This window comes from Rhea americana, unplaced genomic scaffold (genome assembly GCF_003343005.1).
Source record: "Rhea americana isolate MKP2758 unplaced genomic scaffold, rheAme1 scaffold_83, whole genome shotgun sequence".
Taxonomy (NCBI): domain Eukaryota; kingdom Metazoa; phylum Chordata; class Aves; order Rheiformes; family Rheidae; genus Rhea; species Rhea americana.
Window position 1 is genome coordinate 667,945 of NW_028187012.1, and position 9,897 is coordinate 677,841.

Sequence of the window (9,897 nt, forward strand, 5' to 3'; positions counted from 1 at the left end):
CTTGCCAATTCGATGGTCACACTCAAGCCAAGCCAAGTTACACCTTAAAGGGATTTCATTTAGTTTCTAACCAAAACAGGCAGCTTTGGGGAAAGTGTTCTGCAACAAAAGTATGTTGTGCAATTCCTCTCCCCCATCTCCTCAAAGAAACACAGAAACACACACACACCCCACACTCTTCCCAAACACAGACACACCATCCAGATACTTTGAAGCTTTTGTCTTCACAGMGAGAGGTATGTGCATGAGGTTGTTGGAAAGCAGTTATTCCASCTTTTTATTTATGTCACTGCCCTGGCAGAGTCCCTCCTACCCCAGGAAGGTGATCTCAGGCTCTTTCTTAAAATCACTATCTCTGCCAATGGCTTTTACATATTTATCCAGTAACAGGTGTTCATGGAGCCTCATAACATGTAGCCTCAGTTCTAGTTTCCTATTTGTCCATAAAAGTCAGACCATATATGCCTGATGGGAGATAACATCGCTCCCTGAACCCAAATAAGCCTTTCCTTTTGTGTCAACGGCTTCCTTCATTATTAAGGCTACTGTTTGTATCAGGACATTAGATAGTCTACAGTCAATAAATAAAATATTGTTTACTCTAGATTAACAGCTCATTTTGCTTTAATGTCATCTACTACACTTAGGGAAAAAAACAAAAAAACAAACAAAAAAAACTTTAAAAGCTATATTGTAGCTGTGGATCTTTGTCCACACTGGGCAAACTCTGCTGGGGCTTGCAAATGAATACAACGCTTTTTCCACCTTATTGGTAAATAAACACCCCTCCCACTGATTGTAAGAGCCTGTACATTTTTGCTTGGAGATCCACATGTTCATACACCACTTTTTCCCCCCCTATTGCAGTCTTCTCATCTCTAAAGCCATCTCTGTTGTGTCAGGCATTATCTACCTTCTTAAAATGGATTAAAACCATCACTTGACAAGTTCTAGCTACTGTCAAGCATTCACTGTTTTTCAGAGCTCTTAATGCACATTCTGATCTTTTAGCAGATACTAACATCCTGMCAAGTAGTAAAAATCGGTTGCTCGACCACCTCAATCTTACTACAGCTGTCTCTCCACTAAAAATCCTCTCTCCAAGTTTTATTTTTGCAATAAGCACTAAATGTGTCACGTTTCTAGACTGCAAATCCATAGTTGAATCTATGGAATTGGCCCTTTGACTTAACTGAATGTCATTAAGCATAGCAAGTCTCTCAGATATGTCACATCAAAACAGAGACTGCTTCCTGAAAATCCTCAGTAGTTCTAATTACCCACTTGTAGGGTCATGCGTGATTTCATCTTTTTCCATTTATCCTCTGCTTTTAATTTCTCCATCCAGAAGTGATATACARTAATTAAACAGAAATAAGATTGCTTATAGCTTGTCCTAGCTGTTTGTAGAGCACAGAAGGCAAGCTTTGGCAGTACAGAGCATGGTGCTTGTGAAGAGCTTTCTCAGGTGCCAGGGGTCTGCAGCTCTTCTGCATGCAGCAGTCAATGAATTTCCTGCAACTACTTGAGAAACAGCCTAGACTGCTCCTGAAGAGGGCAATGCCTTCACAGGAAGGCAAGCTAGAGGAATGTCTAATGTCTTTAACTTCTCAGTACCTGCTAATACAGTCACAAGCCGCTCAAAGAGTGCACCAAGCATGCTGTGAAGATGATCTGACCCTTTTCTGGACAAAATTAAAAGCTGCCTCAGATTTTCCAGTGCTTATGCTTTTAAAAAGAGGTTGAATTTCATGCAAGGTTACTGAACTTCACAAATCAAAGCACATAAGACTCCTGCATATATTTGTCACAGGCTAGARTATTCCCAATTTAGAATCCAATTTTTAATCTTCAGTTTCCTGGAAAACTTCCAGACTCTTTCCACACACCAGCACAAGATATTTTTAAAATCACCTTATTGAACCAAGAATATATTTATACAGCACTAATTTGGTAACGTCATTTGAAAAGACTGTACCAAAACAGACCCCTCACAGAAAATAATTAAAATACAGATCTATTTATAGTAGCCAAATAAGACAGGTATTACCATTAGTTTATGCTTATAAAGCTGTAAGTTTAAGTACAGCATTAGGGTTTGCTCTCAAAGTAGTAGGTACATCATCAGTAAGTGCCTACACAGGCATCACCCCGTGGTTGATATGTTTAGCAGAAATATCATAACAGTACAGCAGCAGGTTCTAGTGTTCTTTAGCCATGAGCAGGACCACACTAGAATCAATGAAATAGGTTTTAGGAAATAGGTTATCATCTCCCCTGGGGGTATAAACCCAGTTTTTAATAGAGATGCTAATTCTAGGCTTTCAATGGCATTTATATATAGCCAACTAACAGATAGTCATGTAGACACACATCAGTTTTCCCCAAGAGCCACAAAAAAACCCACAGGCTCCTTAGCTAAAACTCGTGCCTAGAATGTACCCAGGTACACTTCTGTGCACAGATTTCTGGGCAAAGAGCAAGCATGTTGCAACTCCTGCTACAAATAGTTGAATAAACAAATTATTCCACCAGTAGGTGACTCATTTCTCATAGATTTGCCTGATTTAATTCAAATTAGCATTGCARCTAGAAGCCAAATAGTTAAGTATGCCAGACCACATTAACTAGTGTTTTTAGTATAACTGGGTCATGATCCTGAGTTCAGCCACAGCAAAGAAAGAGGAATAAAAAATTGTCTCAGTTTTGGAAAAGATGAGCCACATGGCCCTTACCTAAGGGTACTCCTTGATCAAGAGGCATTAAATACAGGAGGGTACATAACAAATAACCAATATTAGTTACTATTACTAACTGCCAAAGGCACAGCTGGACTCTTTTAGCGCAAGCGCACCGCACCGGCAGTATGCGGACCCGATCCTAGTTCCCAGTACTGCAGTCAGAGGCAGAGCTGATTTCAGAAAGCCACTGTCACCCGCAGAAAGCAGAGACGAGTTAAGAGGTCCAGATACCATCAGTACCTGCTCCTTCCCCTGCCCAAAACTTGAACCCACCAGCARCGGTTTTGTTTAACAGTTTCCACTCTTGGTTCAGAAAAGAGCCAAATTCCCCTCAACCTGGCTTTGCTTGCCCGGCTCCGGTAGTCTCAGGACGGCGACTGAAGCTCTACATACAAAGCTGCAGACACCGGCTCCAGTAAAGAGCACATTTTTTTCTGCAAAGAACCGAAGCAAGCACACAGAGACCRAATGAAACGTAGGAATAAGAGCTGAAGCCTCGAGGGGCAGACACGCGCCGTGGTGGCGTGCCCTCCCCGAGGAAAAGGCAGCACGGGGCCCAGTTCGGCCCTCGCCACGCGCTCCTGGCCGACCGCTCGCTCCGTTGCTGCGCTCCTCGCCCGTTTCGTCAGCAGCCTCCRTAACCCTTTTAAAAACCGGTTAGTCTGAGCTCCGGAGTGAATTTAACAAGCCAGCGCTCCTCTGAGAGGCAGTAAACACAGACACGTTCAACCAGCCACTTTTTCTAACTTTATAAGAGGAGATGGCCAGTTATCTCGCCACCTGCACATTTCTCCAGATTTATTTTGCCATGGTTTGGGAGGAGAGGAAAGGCCACATCTCCAACAGCATGCAAGTATCTGCCTTCTGACCRACAGGCAGCTGAGGAAAGAGGCTCGTGTTTAGCAGAGGAAGCCCCTTCCACAAGCACCAGGGCAAGCACCACCAGATCAGCGGGGCCCTCCGGCAGACGGTGGCGTTCGCCGCAGGGGGCGTGCAGACGCCCTTCCGCTCGCCAAAGCCTCGTGGCATAAATTCGAGCCCTCAGTGAAATCGAAACCTCCTCGAGTCCCTCCTAACATGCACCAGCACCTCCAGTTACTACCGTACCAATGATCAAAGAGGCAGCAGATGGGAGGTTATGTGCTGCACAGAAATATCTAAACAATTTCTTCCCTCAGGAGGAGTTAAAAAAAAAAAGGTAAAACAACACCCTAAATATTGCTTTCTTCAGTTGTGGAAAGATTACAAGCCCTTGCAACTAAAAAGCTGCTTTCTAAGTTTTCCCATGTAGTATTGACCAGCTTAAATAGGAGAAGAAAAATCCTAAAGAGCTAAGTTAATTAGAACTGTACAAGTTTACTTGCTTTGACACCTGGACAGTTTTTCTCCCCCCTCAGGCACTTGTAACAAACAGCTGTGAAAGCAAGYGTTGTGCATGCTTTCAGGAGGAAAACTTAAATATACACTTTTTTTTTAAACATAATCCAGCCAGAAAATTAATTTGCTATTAAAGCTTAGCCAGTGTACAAGCCAGAAATCCAAGACAGGCCTTTAAGCACATGACAGACAGAATACATAATTGATATCCCTAAAATAATGCTGAACAGTAAGTTCTAAATCACAAGGTAAATCAGAATGATCATCAGGCACATACAATCTGTTCCATCAGTTAGATGGTTAAAAAAGGTCCACAGAAGCATTTCAGATTAATTTGAAAGCTTTTTCTTCCTCCACAGATGCTATATACAGATAGGTCCAGGACTGAAAAATGCTCTATTTCACTGTTCCAAATTGCTGTTATGATTCACTGACATACATGTACATTTTTCTTAACCACTACAGTGCTTGCTTATGTCAGCTTTTTTTTTTTTAAGACACTTCAAAATGCCATTTTCCCACTACATAATTCTTTCYAACACAGCCTGTGAATATTCAAATAGAGAAGGAAAACCACAAGAACTGAGTTTAACAGAGGGGGAAAAAAATACAGTGAAGTCTAGATTATTAAAATATGCCAAATTTCTTGCAGCCTCAAGTGCCTTGCTGGGAAAGAGGTGAAATGAAGAATGGCTAGACACATTTAATRCCCCTACAATGATGTTTGATCCCATATCTGTATAACTGACCCAGGAAGTTGAGTGTTTACAAGAAAATACTGTTCCAGTACATCAAGTCCTTATAACAACATAYGTAGTACTGTTTCACAACCCCAAAGGTTTGCACTTCTTAATATAAAGATGATAGAAACAGTAGTTCAGCACTACAGAAGTCTTCAAAAGCCAGGAATTCATGGAGTTAGATCTGTGTGAACTAAAATACCTCAACATATTTCATTGTAAAATTGCTGTTCCTGCTCCCTTTTAAAGAATGTAATTTGCAAAATGTGGTTCCAAGACTTTTGCTTCCAAAGAYGCCAAAATAAGTTTGGGGTTTTGAGCAGGGAAGGGGGAAGATCTTTTAAACACACAAAAAAGCAAAATAACACAAAAAGTGACATCCAGAATGGATGTGTCTGGATATGAAGAAATATAAAACAGATATTACATGTTGAACAGGTCAAGAATTCTCTCTACAGGAAAAGAGAAAGGAGACAGCAGTCAGGAGATTACTGAACTATTCCCAGAGATCTTGCAGTTAAAGTACGTTCCCTCCAGGAGGGCCATTAAAAACACAAGAAAGCCCATAAGAAAGCCCCCACAACCAACATCCTGCCGCTCACGAAGCTAACACAGAGCACATGGCGGTGTGACAGCTCACCAGCCTTCTCAGTTATCCACTAGCCCAAATGTTCCTTCCCCATTTCTTCCGTTTTGAAGGCTCGAGCTATTAAGTCATAGAAGTTACTTATCACTCAACACAGTCTACAACATGCAACTCATTTACTGTAACTTTTATAACCGCTCTTATAATTAACAAACCACTTTATGCACAGAGGAGCAGCTGAGGCAGCAGGACCTCGCTCAGTGCTAATTCCAGGCAGACACATGTTCTACTCCATAATTATTTATTAATCCCAGATGTAGAAAACACAGGATTGTCACACAGCACAGACAGTGCTGAAATGCAGCATAACAACTATTTTCCCTATAGAAGAAAAATTTGTGGCCTTTCCATTTGCAGCCTCTTCTTTCCACCATTTCACAAGAAAACTAGCAAACAACAAGTAGGCTATTAAGCATCTGCTTTGACATCAGGCTGCTTTCAGGTCACAGCTTTCTCATTTCCACCACCATTCTTGGTTTCATCTCTTTGAGTAGTTTTAAATCTCTCTTGTTAGAAAGATAAGCAAAGTCAATGTAGCATTTAATAAGAGTCAATGGATAACAATGGAAAAATTATTCTTTGGAAGAAGGACCATTGCAGACAAGCTAGATTATCTCTATGTTCACTGTAACGGTAATCACAAAGGTCCTAGAGCAGTGCATTTGCAAATGGGGAATATTTTTAAAGGATGCTCTTAAACTGAAGTGTTAGCAGAAGGCTTTTTTTCTTTTTTTTTGAGGACAAAAATATGTGGAATATTAAATATACTGAACTAACCTGAGATAGAGAAAATTCACACAGGAGATCTTTGTACAACTCCGTAGGATTTTGTCACTTTTGTCACGGTTGAGCGCTGTCAGTGGCTGCTGCCACAGAGGTGGCTGCAGCAGGGCTGGGTCCCCCCACCCCAGCCCTCCAGGGTGCCAGGACCCACCAGGTGGTGCTATTCTGCAACATATCTAGGATGCATTTAGCTTTCAGTGGGTAAGAAAAATATTCACTGAAAGGRAAGGRAAAAAAAAGACAGTTTTGGACAAAGGAAAGAGGATGAAGCTTTACACAAACCATTCCATCCGCTTCCTCCTTATCACTGCTCTGTGAGCAGTACTGGCTCTATCACTTGCACATTTCCTTTGAGACATTAGATCAGAAAACTAAACTTCATCCTAGTATTAGGAGCTTGGGAGGGTCTTTTTCTTAAACCCTTGTTCCCTTAAAATAACCCAGGGCTCAGATGACTCGAGTGASAGTCTCTATCATTCAGATGACTACTTGGTCCTACCACGAGGCTCCTAAGTTACTAACACAGAGTCGCACATAATTTTTTTACTGTTGCTGGAAATAAKTTACACAAAAAAATCCCACAGTTTAGGTTGTAGGTAACAGAACATGATTTGTGTTGCAGGTAGCAGAACYTGACCTTTTGTTTTCCAACCTTTTTCCAGTTTATACACTGATAAATGTCACATGTTCACTGCACACAGAAACTACYTTTTCCAGGCGGCCTACTGCATTTTGTCTTCATTTCAAAGGAATACTTTAAGCCCTCACACACCACTTGAGAAGATGCAGTCACTGACTAGAAGATGCAGCTGATATTCTGAACAGATGAAAAAAAGGAAGAAAGAAGCAAAGAGATAAACAAAAGAGGCTGTTTTCAGGAAAAAAAATGGTGTAAAGATGGTGGCTGAAACACAAAAGGTAGTGACTTTGTCCAAGAAAACATAGTTACATACACGCAGGATCCCAAGAGGAGAAACAGCAGGTAGAGGCTGGAAACTTCACAGAGAGGAGGAGGGTGAAGAGCAAGGACAGTACTAAGCCATTAAAGTACAGGAGAGTGTGTTGCAAAAGACAGCCATCACGAGCAGACAACTGAGATTTAGTCAGGAACATTTTCAGTAGAATTTAGGAGACAGGCACCTTACTGCTGAATATTTAAATAAAAGTCAGGGGAAAAGAACCAAAGACACCAAYTGCACATGGACAGTGAAGAACCACATCACCATCCATGTTTCCTGCTAAGGGAGAGCTCAGAAACAAGGTTGCCAGCAAGAGGAAAAAAAAATAAGTTAGGCTCAACATATGTTAGGCACAGAAAGCAAGCACTGGGTTTGTTCTACATACTGTTCATCAGGCGCTCTGTAGATAAAACTACTATTTTATGTGCAGAGTATATGTAAGAGCAGCAATCCTTTTCCTTCCTTAACACAATCATAGTATTTCCTGCAGAATTAGATCACTCAGGAAACAGATTAATAGGTAATATTAATTATCATAAAAAAGATTGCTAGTAGTTAAAAACAACATTAGGAAGTTAAAAATAGATGGAAGATGGCCAGCAGCATTCTTTCCACTTTTACTACAATGGTGGATTATTTCTCCTGTATTAGCACAAATTTTGTTCCCATAGAGCACTACTGTATTATGACTAATTTGGTATCTTGAAATAATGAACTGACCTACAAATCCACACCGAGGCTTACACCTAAAAGATAGCTATATATATATATATATATGTATGTATGTATATATATATATATAACAACTATTCATGATTCTTACGCTTTTAGTTCACTAGCTAGCTTCTTACATTTTGTTCACAGCAAAACACGTATTTCTTTGAAAGTAATGCTCTACACTGGAATATCATCTAGCATTACAATATAACATGTAATCACTGGCAAGCGCAAAATGCTTGTAATATAGTTTTATTTTCAAACATATACATTAATATTTCAAACATGATTAATATTTAAGATATTTTATTTTAAAAAATTTATTTTGCAAGTTGCCAACACTAACACTGTTGCATTAAATTTATCTATTTTATACCTTAGCACAATCTCATTGTAATCTCACTGTCAGGAAGAGATTAAAATAGACCTGCATAAAGCAGGTTGTTATATTTTGTTAAAAATATAATCCCGATCATCATCTCCTCAGGGATTTGTGCAAAAATGAACAGATCAAGATTACCATGGTTCAGCTCCTCTTAGCAAGGCCATCTACGGCAAACTGAGTCAAAAGGAGCAGACGCAGTTCGTGCGAAGCAGCAGGGAACCCCTCAGCACAAGCTGAGGGGCAGAAGTTTTGAAAGCTGTCCTCCCCCCTCCACTTATTTGAGCAGCACATCCAAACACTCGGCATTAATTGGTAACAGAGACCAGATCAAAGCGAACCGAGTATCCCCAAATATYCCCAAGTCTTCAAGTTTCACTTAACCTAATTGTAAAAATGGTTAGCATTACTCAGCTWTCGAAAGGGTGGTGGTAACTCCATTAAACGCTGTACAAACAGCAGCTAAGTTCCTCGTTAAACCCCCACACAGAGGCATTTCAGGCTAACGAGGCAGTACCCTTACAACTTAGCATTGCGTAATYCTGATTGCTCCAAGCAGCTGAAGGGGACAAGTTCTCTTAAACAGTAAATACTGCTAATACACAGTTTTTATTAAAACATATTTTATAATTCCTTCTCATTAGGCCAACAAATGCCTACTAGCTCCAGCTAAAGAAATTAAACAACCAAAAAAAAGAAAAACCCACACACCATTCACATCTGCTATTCYGCCCTGAGATCTTTCCCTTTATCTGCTCATTCATTTGTCTGCTGCATCTTGYCCAGAATATAGCATCAGCTTCCAAGGAGAAGGGTTTTTATGTTTGTTTGTTTTTCAATCAGATGATTACATTAAACCCTAGCAGAACAAGGGTCTGTTCTGGCCTGACTGCTGCAGTACCAATAAATGAGAAACCATCCAGATTTGTTACCAGGCTATAAATTAAACACATAATTCTCAAATCCCCCCCAGGCAAGTACATCCAGCAAGGATACCCWAACTCATCAAACAACCAAAGCAACTCATACTTGGTTTCTTTCTATTCTACCCTCCCCTGCAGCTAGACCAGCATCTCACCCATTYCCTGGAGAGCACTGCAGCTTCTCTCCTTCTCTGCACAGCCTCATATGCCAAGCAGACACACGCTCACCCAACAGCATATAAGCCCCCTCCCTGCAGCTGAGATTATCAAGGCCAACTTATYTCAGCTGTGCTCCTCCTCCAGTCTCACCCCTGCTCCCACCTGGGACAGGGACAACCCCAGAGGCATGTGCGCGCACGCTCTCCCTTGCCCCTGCCCAGCCGCAGGAGCTACCTGCCTTAYCGGGGCTGTCCTCCCCAAGCAAGAAGCGGGGAAAGGAGAGAGAGCTGGGGGCTGGCCGCTCAGCAGGTGCAGCGCCTAGCGCCGTAGGCAGGAGATGTATCTACAGCTACTCATGCGGGACACCTGAGAGGGTTTGGGAGAGAAGGGTGGTCACCAAATCAAGGGGAAAAACAAAAGCCAAACCAAACAAAAAGCRTCTTGTTTGCAAACAAACGTGAAGTTTACTA